General features: G+C 35.2%; 1 non-coding gene across 1 annotated transcript; it reads left to right on the top strand.

The window, feature by feature from the left end:
- Positions 1-529: 529 nt before the first annotated feature.
- Positions 530-636, top strand: LOC145019074 (small nucleolar RNA R71). Its single transcript, XR_013667394.1, has one exon. It is a non-coding gene; the product is annotated as a small nucleolar RNA R71 (small nucleolar RNA).
- The last annotated feature ends 11,955 nt before the right edge of the window (positions 637-12,591 follow it).

Genomic DNA, 12,591 nt, shown 5'->3' with positions numbered 1-12,591 from the left:
TGTGTGTATGCTCAAAATAAATGCTTGTTGATCTCTAAGTGTTGCATCATGTCTTTTTTCGCTAGCTTTCATGGATCTGAATAGCATCGACTCAAGAGCATCTATCTTCTCGGATTGGACTCATTCTAGTTGGTAAAGATTATGCTCGAGTTGTTGATATTTTTTCGTGTCTTGAGCTCTCTTGTATTCCAATTCACAATCCCTTATAGAGTGAGGTCCTCTACAAGATTCATATCTATCATGTACCACCATAATTGATCCATCCATTTTTATGAGCCTATTTTCCATGGTGTCAAGTTTCGTCATTACCATCATTAAGACTTCAGAAACTCCATCTATATTCGCTTTTTTTCTTGTGATATCCTCACCCCTTAGGTTGTGATACTCCCTTGAATGCTTGGTGAATTCTTCAATTAAAGTTTTATTTGTTGTCGGATCCTTCTTTGTCATGGACCCTTGGGAGTCTAGAAGTTGGCGAGTGCACACATTGACTCCATCATAAAATATAGAGATTTCTTGTTGCACATTGAAGTCATGTTGAGGGCAATGTCATAACAATCTCTTATAACGCTCCCAAGCTTCATATAACGACTCCCCTTCTAATTGTTGAAAATTGTGTTTGTTTCTTTTAAGCTTTGCCACTTTTGAAGGAGCGGTAAACTGGTTTGTGAACTCAATCTTAAAATCAGCCCATGTCGTGATTGCTCCAAAGGGAAGTGATTTTAATCATTATTTTGCTTCACCCTTCAATGTGACCGGTAAAAGTCAAAGCATCACCGCATATTTACTTATGTTTGGAGCATTAAAACAATTTGAAACCTCAACCACCTCTTATATGTGCTCGTAGGCATCCCCGTGATCCTTCCCTTAAAAATGTATCACTTTTAGCATGCCAAGAATATGTCCTGGTAGTTCAAACTTTGTCGTGGTTAGGATTTTTAATGGATCAAGACCCCATCTATTTCCGTTCCTCATATGCTGCTTGTACTCTTCCATTGTCATGGTCATGATGTCCCCCATTTTCTGCTAAAACAAAACTTAAAAAAAACACGTAAAACAAACAAAAAATAATTAAACTAAAAAATGACTATAACATGACCACGATGTGGCCAAGATACCCATGACGTAGTTGCTGATCAGACAGAAAAATAAATGCAGAAAAATTAACTTTTTGCGGTTTTTACCCCACAAAAAGGATTGAATAACTTAAAGCAATTAAACTAAAAATCAAATAAGTCGTTCACCGGAAACGATGCCAACAACTTGATGCGGTGCAAATTACACATATCTAACTTTGAATTTATAAATCTAGCTACTTATCTACTAATGCACCTATATACATTGTACATAGTATATAGTATAGTAAAGTAAGTTCGGTATCAAACATAGGGAAGATATTTAGCTAATAATTAAACTACTAAAAATTAATCTAAAAACAATTAACTAAAATGGGGGGTTTTATCTGATTTTGCAAGTTCAGATTAACTTAAAACAAACTCTTAACTAAAAACGAATGTAATCAAGATAATAAAAACACTTTCGTTTAGTTTTGAATCCACCTTTTTCCTATGGTTAGTTATTATCTATGGATTAATTAAGTTGGTTACCAATTATTATGTAATTAATGATTTGGTCCTAATATTTTTACCAATTCATGTACTACCTTATAAGGTCCTTCACAAGCAAACACATAATTAGTTATTAATTATAATTGGGCTGTGTAAGATTTGTTAAACAAAATTATGGTCACAATTATGTTCTCCAACACAGCTAAATTGTTACTTTTATCACTTAACTATGATGTGGTCAATCCTAGCTCTAGCAATTTAATGGTCACTAAATCACTAGGTAAACAAGTTCATCTAATTTAATGGTCACTAAGCTACACTTAACTTGAATTAAAGTTACAAAGATAAACACTTTAACATGCTAGGTAAGTTAATCAATCACAATCTCCAAACCAACTTTCATAAATCCATAAACTAATAAACTTACCATAGTTATTAGAGTTTCACCTAACTAAACAAAACTCTACTAAATTAGCTACTCATGGCAGTAATCAAATAGAAAAACTCAACTGGAATAAAGCTAAACATGATCAAACCGAATGAATTGATGATGTTTTCCTCTAGATCGGTTCAACTCTTGAGCTCCAATTGTTTCCTCCTCTTCTAAGGGTTTTCCAGAGGGTTTTTGTCGCAATACTTCTCCAGAAAGTCACCACCAAGTCTCTCAATTTGTCATAATGTTCGGATATATGTACTTGCCTAAAATCTAGACACCACTTCGTGGTAATGGCAGCACGTCGTGGTTCTTGAGTTTATCCCCTATTCTCCAAGTCAGCATCAAGAAATGAGAAGATTCCATTCACCATGTTGTGGTTATCGAGATTCAACATTTTCTCAAAACATGAAAGTTGTTCGAAACTATGTCTAGTTTTCAGATCATTTTGAATCACGTTAATCAGAGTTACGAGTCATGAGATATGGCTAAAATGCTGACAAGTGGTAAAGTTGTCCAGCAACATTCTTTTTGTATCTTCGACTTGCCTAAGCTCGCATTTTCCTGCTTCCAGCTTCCATACTGCTTCTGAGCAAGTCTTTCACGCTACATAACAACATATAATAGATTAAGTACCTTTTGTTCTATAATAAGCATAATTATAGCTAAAAGTATTAAGATATGATGTAATATATATATATATATATATATATATATATATATATGTGTGTGTGTGTGTGTGTCTGTGTGTGTGTGCATATCATCCGCAAAATGGCTTCCTCCTATTCTAATAGCTCGAGAAACAACAACGTGGTTATGATAAGAAACTCGGATGTGATATCCTTGTGGGAATGCAAATATTCTTCATGAATTTTGACATTTTCAAGAATTTATTTGTGAATTGTTGGAATCTTTTGATTGATTTTCAGGGCATTTGAAAATTAGATCATGCTTAGGATGCTTTTTTTGGTGTGGGGGGGGGGGGGGGGGGCAAGGGAGATGGTGTTGCATTTAACTTTCATGAATATTGGAGCACAATTGACAAAGACAACAAAATTTGATGAAAATGCCAAACAGAGTGTTACTTGTCCGAGTGGGCTTTCCTCTTATGTTAAATTTATATAAAATCTCTTCTTTGGATGCACGCAACAACGATTTCGAGAAGTTTTTTAGAATTCATTCGAAATATCTTTTTGGTATTTTTCAGTTTAATTAACGCATTACACTTGTTGAATTACACTATTGATTGTTCCTTTTTTCTAGCATCAAACTACTAAAAACTTTATTTTTCCGGTTCCTTGTTTGACACTCATTTATATGTGGTTGACTTCATATAATTGATGTTTTGACTTGTTTTTAATCTAGTAATTTATGTTTTTTTTTTATTTTAACATTTTTTTACTTTGTTAATGTTTGGTCACTTGAATTAGGTTTATTATAATAAAGTTTTTTGTTCATGATGGACAAATTTCGATATAACACATGAGAACCAATCGAATGATAGCATGTATTGTCTTCTATAAAGGCTTAACACATAAGGCATTTCATGAACTAACTCCTTTTATGAGTGTTATTATAAATGACAAGGTTGTAGAACTCGCTACTCGGTACCTATTCGGTCGACTATCGAGTAGCAAGTACTCGGATTCGTTAATTCATGTAGAATTTTTTTAGAAATTATATATATATCAAAATCATAAGTTAAAATCATAAGTTGATTAAAATATATAATAAAATTAGATACATTTGAATACACAAAAACTAAAAAATACACAATGGTCTCACTTCGTAAATAATTACTGAAAATTTAATATATATATATATATATATATATATATATATATATATATATATATATATATATATATATATATAATCATATGTATGTGTGTTAGCGGCGCAACTAGTTGCCCGTTTGCTTTCAATCGATATGCATTGAACTACATTTTTCTAATTAAAAAAATAAATTATTAGTGTATTAAATAATAAATCATTAAGTATATTATTCATATTAATCACCGAGTTGGCCGAGTTTTACAACACTGCTCTTTCAGTAAAGGGTCGATCGGAGATTATGCAGATTCTATAACTCACTCGGTAAGGGGCCAAATAGGGCATACTTGACCAAGTAATATGCCAAATCGATGAGTTTTACAACATTAATAAATGATACATTGGTTTCGTGAGATTCTTTAGCTACTATGTGTTTTATTTTCAGACTTTTTGTAGCAAAATTCTGCAAAATAAAGTTGATGGTATTTCCTTGTAATGTTGAGGCCAAATCTCTATCTTACATACAAGTGTCACAGGCCATATCCTAGTCTTTCATACAATTACCAGGGGCCAAATATTGGTCTTTCATGCAAGCGCTAGGGGCCAGATCCTGGTCTTTCATGCAAATGTCAGGGGCCAGATACTGGTCTTTCATGCAAGCATCACAGAGACAATTAGCATTCCACATAACAAGTAATGGGTCGGCGTTGGTGCCCTCGACCCATAGATATAGTGAGAAAACTCACCTCACTGTCTAAAAGAATAGTTGCACCGATCACTACTCTAAAAGCTATCTCTACCAGTCACTTATACAATTAACAGGGGCCCAAATCTCAAACTATAAATCAAATTACCCAAAATGCCCTTAAGTCAAACTTGGTCAAACCTAGTCAAAGTCAAAGTCAACGATCAAGGTCCAAAAGTCAATATTTCTTCTTAGCGGAGTACACCCAGTGTACTCTGTTGTTGACCAAAAGTGGGGTGCTGATCGCGTACGTATAGCGTACTACCTAAGCCCAACATATGCAACTCAGTCCAAAAAATCCATTAAGAGCTTATTCCATTAAGCCCTTACGTTCAAAACTTAGCTCCAAGCCCAAAATGATGTCTTAAGTCATCAAGTTTCCAACTTTATGACCTTACATGTCTATAAAGTGCTTAATATCCAAAATCCTAAGTTCTAAACCAATAAGACAACACAACTCTTGTATGGAAGAGATAGAAGGGCCAAGATCACATTTTTATGGGTTTTGATAGCTCCATATTGGATAAAGTTTCCAACTTTATCCATTAGAAAGGTCTCAAAAAACAAGATCTAATCTTTAAGTCTCAAAGGGGCCCAAAAGTGCTACCTTTTCAACTGAATCCATTAAGTACAAGTCTTCAACCTTCATATTTGAATCAAAATGATGTTTAGATGGATACAGTTTCCAACTTTATCCTTAACAAGGTCATAAACTTTCAAGATTTAAACTTTATGCACTTAAAGTGACTAAAAGCTCATAACACCCAAAACTAGCTAAATCTAACAATTTCATCATCAAGATTCAAACTTTAGACCTCTAGAATAAAGATCAAGGTGAACAAAGTATGGATCTATAAGCTCCAATGCAACCAATACTTTTTCAATGAGTTCCTTCTTCTCCAAGGTGCACCAAGAACACTCCAAAGCACTTAAAAACACTTTGTTTTTATTCACAAGGCTCAATCTAGGGTTAGGGTTACAAGAGAGGGTGTTGGAGAGGTGGAGGTTGAGAATGGAATGGGTTTGGGGGAGTTAAGAAGCTTAAATAGGGCTCAAACCACGAAAACAGGGTTTAGGATATGATCGTATATGCCAAACATAATTAATTTACGTTCAACGTATTAGGGACGCCCTATTATGCCCAACGTACTTGGCTCAACCAAAAACCGCCCTAACTTCAAATTGTCATAACTTCTTCGTTCCAATTCCGTTTTTGAAGATCTTTATATCTACGGAAGGGTATTGAAGATCTCTACAGTATTATCTAAATATCTTGGACTAAAAACTTCTCGATCAAAAATCCATATTTCATGCAAGAACTTGGCCTATGACTTTCCCCGTTTTACCTTTTAACTACAAAACACAATTCAAATGTTTAGATCTCATAACCATCATTACCTCATTTCCAAAGGTCTAAACATAGCCTCCTTAAGGCCCAAAGCCTTTACATAATCGAATTCCAGCCTACAACCCTGAATCACCGAATGATCCCGAACAGGGTGTTACATCACACCTACACGAATAATAAAAAAACATCAAAATAGAATCATTCCCATCAGGGCTGATTCTGAGGATTTAAATTCCCAGGACGAACTGTAAAAAAAGTTCCTAAGCCCTAACGTGTAACGACTAAGAATAAATAAACTATTTTTTAAAAACGACTATAAACTTTATAGCAATAAACAAAGCAAAAACATAGTATTTTAATGAGTAATTACATAGTGTAACAGCTAACTGACGATACGTGAAGCTCTCCTAGCATTCTTGATAGCAAATTGGTTTATCAACTCATCATCCTCTATATTCTCCAAGATGTCATTATCGATAGATATCATGGACAAACCGCTAAGTCTTTGTTGGTTCATTTTTTATCATAAGTAAGATTTCAACAACTTCACTTTCGAAAAAATCCTTTCTACAGATGCCACTGTAACTGTAATAGTCAACAATATTCTATATGCAATGCTTGCTTTTGGGAAATAGTCAATTTCTTTCAAAAACTTCAAAACATCTATAGGGTTGCTAAATTAATTGGTGTCCAATGCCTCAAATAATTTCAATTCTATATAAAGTTCCTTAGCATCAATATCCGATCTTTCTTCAAACTTGATTGCTTTTTCAAGATGATGACAAGACGACTTAAGATCTTTATCTTCCATTCCCTTCAAATTATGTGGAAATAAAAAACCAAATAATTTGCCATACTCTTTAAATTGTTCAAATCTTGTCTTAAGAGAAAATCTGGCTTGATCAACAATGTATAAGAAATAATTGACTCTGAAATTCTCTTCGGCTGTAAATGAAACTTCTTCGCTACTTGAACTCTCATCAAACCTTCTTTCCCTTTGAATCAAATGATTTTGTATAATATTGGATCAATACCCAATTCAATAGCAATCTCCTTAGCTTTAATAATCGCTTTAGAAAAACCAGTTTCTCTATAATCTTTGAAATACTCAATCAATTTGTTTATTTCTTTAATATCATTATCAACATGCATATCCTTTGACTGTGACTTTTTACTCACAGTATTCACATGGTTTAATACTTGATACTAGATAATTGTTGATACCAAAAAATTCAAAGTCACCAAGTTCTTTTTCTACCAATGAAGTTGCTTCACTTGCAACTGCAGCATCATTACCCTTTTCTCAAACTTCAAGTAAAGCTTCTCGTACATCAACAAGTTGCAGTGTAATAACCTTTACACTCTCAACCCGAGTTTATTAATGAGTTTGACACAATGACTTAAGACTCGAAGCTTGAACATTATCTTTAAAAATTTCCCACCTCTTAGTAGAATTCGCAAAGATAGTATAAATACGTTGGATGAGTCCAAAATAGTTCTTTCCTTTAACGCACTTGTTACCCATATCACATAATGTTAGATTAAGAGAATGGAAACCACAAGGAGTGTAAAATGCTCTAGGATTTAGATCTCAAAATCTCTTTTGCACTCCTTGGTGCTTTCCTTTCATGTTTGCTCCATTATCATAGCCTTGACCACGCATATCATCAATTTCAAGACCAAAAGACTTTAACTCCTCAAGTGTAATATAAAATACTCCTTTTCCGGTGGTATCATCAACATTCAAAAAAACCTAAAAAGGACTCCTCTACAGTAACATAATTATATGATAACTTTAAATACCTCACAACTATAGTCATCTGTTCTTGGTGACTTGAGTCAGGAGTACAATCGAGTATGATTGAGTAGTACTTTGCTTCCTTTATCTTCTTGATAAGTTCTTTTTTAATTTCTTGAGCTATCAGAAGTATTAGTTCGTTTTGGATCGTATGCCCAAGATAATGCACATGAAGTTTGTCACACCCCCAAACCAGACGGCGGAAACGTCCGGGGACTTGTGCGTGACTTCATCTTCTAATATCATCGCAATGTATATAATTGAAACAAGACAACACCATCATCATACATATCAAAATACAACCAACATTGTTTACATCAAATATAATATCATAAGTTACATGCCAAAAAGAAAGTTCAATGTATGATGATAACAAAAATACAATAAATTCCACATTCCCTAATGACCTTTCCGCTTAACGATTCCCTAAGAATACAAGTTATTTTGAAAATGTCAACATATATAATGTTGGTGAGTTCATAAGCATATTTGAATAAAAGTTTTTGCATGGCTAGTAAAACACCAGAAAATTCGATATTTTCTGAAAAACGGATTGAATGTGATGTGACAAATCAAGTATTAATGCATGTGTGTTTTTTGTTTTTTTGGAATGTATATAAAAATGTAACCCAGTAAAGACCTTGTATTTTCCATTGTAAATAGAATGTATTGTTTAGCAGTGTATTTTTCCCAGAAAATACTATATTTTCTGTTTATAAAAAAAATGTTGTGATGTCAACCCTAAGACCGAATATCAGTACACGTATGTTTTCGTATCAACAATATTTTATAGGAGTTCCATAAAATTATGTTGGGGTGGATCTCTATGTGAGTCATTATAACCATACTTGATTATGACGAGTTCGCCTATCGTGGCGTTTTTAGGCGCCGATTTGATTAAGGTAAGGTTTTTCACCCTGGACTGGTCTAGTCTAACCGTAGCGAATAGCTCGGGTGTGGGGTGTCATCCCGTATAGATCTATACACAAACTCCTGCTCTCCCTCCAGGAGACTCTGGTTATAACTACATGCTACGATCATACACTCTAGAGGTGTCAACCGACATGTCTCACTAGCATCCTTGATTGAGTTTACGCGAATATTGTATTATGTTATGTAACAGATACTTGTATGTTTTATGATTGAAGAACCCAATGAGTATGTATATGAATAAACGAGGCCTAACAGACATGTAGAAGGACCACTAAGGTCCAATAAATATGTAATGCATAGTTTAGGCCCAATAAGCATGTACATAGGCCACTAAGACCCAATAAATATGTATTGTATATTTTTTGTCCAAAAAAGTATGTAGATGGGCCACTGAGGCCCAAATAAACATGTAATGAATAACTTTGGCCCAAAAACATGTAAATGGCCACTAAGGCCCAAATAAACATGTAATGAATATATTAGGCCCACATTTTGTAATAATGTCATTTTTGTCTCATTAAACCGTAACTTTACAATTTAGGCTTATTCTTAGCAAAATTGACACTTTAGGTCCCTTAAAAACCTAAAATATACATTTATGGGCTTATTTTAATTAAAGCAACACTTTTAGCCCATTTTGGTTAAAATACTTTTTTTTGCCCATTAAGTCATGAAATTTACATTTTCGGCCCAATTCTCTCCTAATTGACAAATTCGGCCCAAGAATATATATTGATGTTTTCGGTCCATTTTTGTAAAAATATACATTTTCATCCCTTATTTGATAAAAATGACATTTCCGGCCCAAATTTTTATGTAATTAACATTTTAAGCCCAAATTTAAATAAAGTGTCATTCTCAGCCCATAAAACCGTAAGTTTTCATTTTTGGCTTAAATTTTGTATTAAATGACATTTTAGCCCAACAAAATTTAGATTTTTGCAAATTAGGCCCAAGAAACTGTAAAGGCCCATAATATGGCCCATTATGCGAAAATTTCACTTTTTGCCCCTTATGTGTCACAAATATCATAAAGACCCACTTTTTAAAATAAAATGACTCTATTGACCCTTGCAAAAAACGTAAATGTCAAGAAGGTCTCATTTTTTTGTTTATTTGTAAAAAATGGCCCATCTTTAAGATTTTGTTTAGTTTCTTATAAATCTTCACATGTTTAACACGTTAATCTTTATAGTAAGTTTTATGAAGTGTTATAGTTTACAAATATCATAACTTTTGGTTAGAATTTTCGAGATCTATAGTGTTTCATCACAAAATCACCACTTAAATTAAGTAAAACACACATAACATGCATAAATACATGGATCTACCACATATGTAACTTGTACTCTCCCCCAAAACATGTTAAAAACCGAAAACAAGGGGGTATGAACTCACCTTGAGGTTTGGATTCAGTTTTTGATGAAGAAGTGAGGAGATCTCGGCTTTAGCAAGCTCTTTGAGATAGTTTTTGAACTCTATGAATTAAAGAGTATGAATCATGAAATGATATGGGTTAAGAAGAGATTTTTAATGAAATATTGAATTTAAACCATAGATTTAAGCAAGGACATACCAAGAGTGATGAACTTTGATGAAAACCCTCTTAAAACACACCCTAAAGTCTAGAAAATTTAGAGAAGGAAGGAGGAGTTCTTGAGGGATTTATTGAGAGTTTTTTGAAAGAAATTAAGATGGTGAGGGAGGATGGTTCGGCCGTGAGAAGAAGAGGAGATAAAGAGAGAGGAATTAAAGTGATGTTTGTATGGAAATCCACCATGCAAACATAAGGTGTCAAGTGCACATAATTCTTCTTCTCTTTTTTTTTACACATATATGTATATATTTCTATTGGGCTAAGATTTGGGCTAAGAGAGATGAGGATGAAGTGATTTGGGCCCATTTTAGGTTTTATTCGAAATTTTAAGAAGCCTAAATATAGTTTTCGACCCATTGGGCCCTTATTAAAGTTATCGGCCCAATGAAGCCCAATCAAAAGGATTTACGACCCATTTGGGCAAATGAAATCATTTATGGCCCAACAAGGCCCTTAGAGATAAGATGCATCATTCTAGGCTCACATGGCTCAAAATGCTAAAATCTTATGAATATGGGTCCAATTAGAGCCCAATTATGGTTCTTAGGCCCAAAATACTCAAGTTGAAAGTTTATTGGTCCATTAGGCCCAATAAGAGAATCCTAATTCATATTATACTGGAACTCTTGGAACTCTTTACTCTCGTGGAATTACTCAATATGTCGACGTACACTCCTTAGGCCCAAAAGTTGCAAATCATGCTTGTCGAGCCTAGCTAGCCCGATGACATGATCTTTAGGCCCAAAGGACACTTGCTTACATGTAGTTGGGTCTAATACGACTCGACCGCGTGTAAAAGGACTTTCAATGGCAAACATGCTGCTGGTCCCCAAGGGTCCTTCAGTGCTGCTAGTAAAGTCGGGAACTCACGATTGCGGGTTGGGCTCCGGGCCCTTCGCAATTGCAATGGTCTTGAACGACGTAGGGAAATACCGAGGGTTACGTACCTTCACTTTTTCTCCTCGGTCGTGGGACTACACAAGTCCTGGAGGATTGAGTTGCGTGAATAACTGCGAGTGACACCTAAGGGATCGCTAGCACGGTTGTCAACTGGACGTTTTCATTAACGTACGTTACAACAATTCACCACCCTCTGTATACTCAATGCCTCCGGAGCTCAACGAACACCTCTAACGTAACGAAATAACAGTACACAAACTAAGTAAAGCAAAGTGATAGGAAAACGTCGGGTTTTCCTAGGGTTTTCAACAAGTACACTTATGAACTACATGTCGAATTTCACAACTCTTACGCTTACATCTATAGAATTCAAACAAGCATACTCACGGATCTTCACATATTTTTACGCTATTCTATTTTCAGAAAATATCGGATTTTCTGGTGGTTTTTCAAAACATTACAAACATTGGATTTCAAACATTACTTATGAACTCACCAACATTTCACATGTTGACGTTTTTCAAAATACTTGTATTCTCAGGTAACAGATAAGTGAAGAAAGGACTGTACTCTATGATTGTTTTGCGGTTGTTTAAGTAACAATGAACCATGTATTTTGGAATGTAATATTTTGAAACAATGTAATGGATGTAAACGCTACCAGTTGTATCATTCCAATGATTGGTGATGTATAATGTTATGTTTCATTTATATTCATTGTGATGGTATTCAATTGAGTCACAACAGCCCCCGGACGTTTCCGCCGTCTGGTTCGGGGGTGTGACAGGTTGGTGTCAGAGCTTTGTTTATAGTGAACTAGCATATCTAGCCACACATTGATATGCAACTATAAACCAAAAAGAGGGACTAACATAACTCTGAACAAAACAAGTAAATAAAACACCCTTGCTTGCATTAGGAATAGGAACATAACGCCGAACCAAACAAAAATAATACTAGTGTCTCGGTTAAATTCAGGACTGTTCTTAGTGGTACCAAGGAGTGGATGTAGCCTGATCAAATACACTCTCTCCAAAGTATAACTAACACATGTCCTGATGAGATCAGGATAGCTAGGGAATACCGAAAAGAGAACGCCTGTTTAGCTTGTGCAATAGCGGTAGAGTCATAGGAAAGTGATAGCTTATTCGTATACTTTCTCCCAGTCTTCATGGAGGGAGAGCATCAGGGCATTCAGTTTCACCAAGCCCTAGGGGCACACGGGATACTCGAAGACGAACCAGAGGGGAATCAGGAGGGAGTCCACGGCGTTGAACCTGACGAGTACATGGACACCGACTACGAGTTCGAGGAGACCGACGATGACATGGAGGAGGATCAGGCCCCGGACATAGATCACGTCGCATCTCCTGTTAGCGAAGTGCAACAGGATCACCACGTCCCACCAGTGAATCCCGCGAGGGAGAATCGCTCCCCAGAAGCCGAGATTGCCGACTTGCAGCAACAACTGTTCGCCATGGAAGCACGTGCCGTGC

The sequence above is a fragment of the Lactuca saligna genome, chromosome 9 (assembly GCF_052625555.1).
Source record: "Lactuca saligna cultivar CGN05327 chromosome 9, ASM5262555v1, whole genome shotgun sequence".
NCBI classification, from domain to species: Eukaryota; Viridiplantae; Streptophyta; class Magnoliopsida; order Asterales; family Asteraceae; genus Lactuca; species Lactuca saligna.
This window is presented reverse-complemented; position numbering and strand designations above follow the sequence as displayed.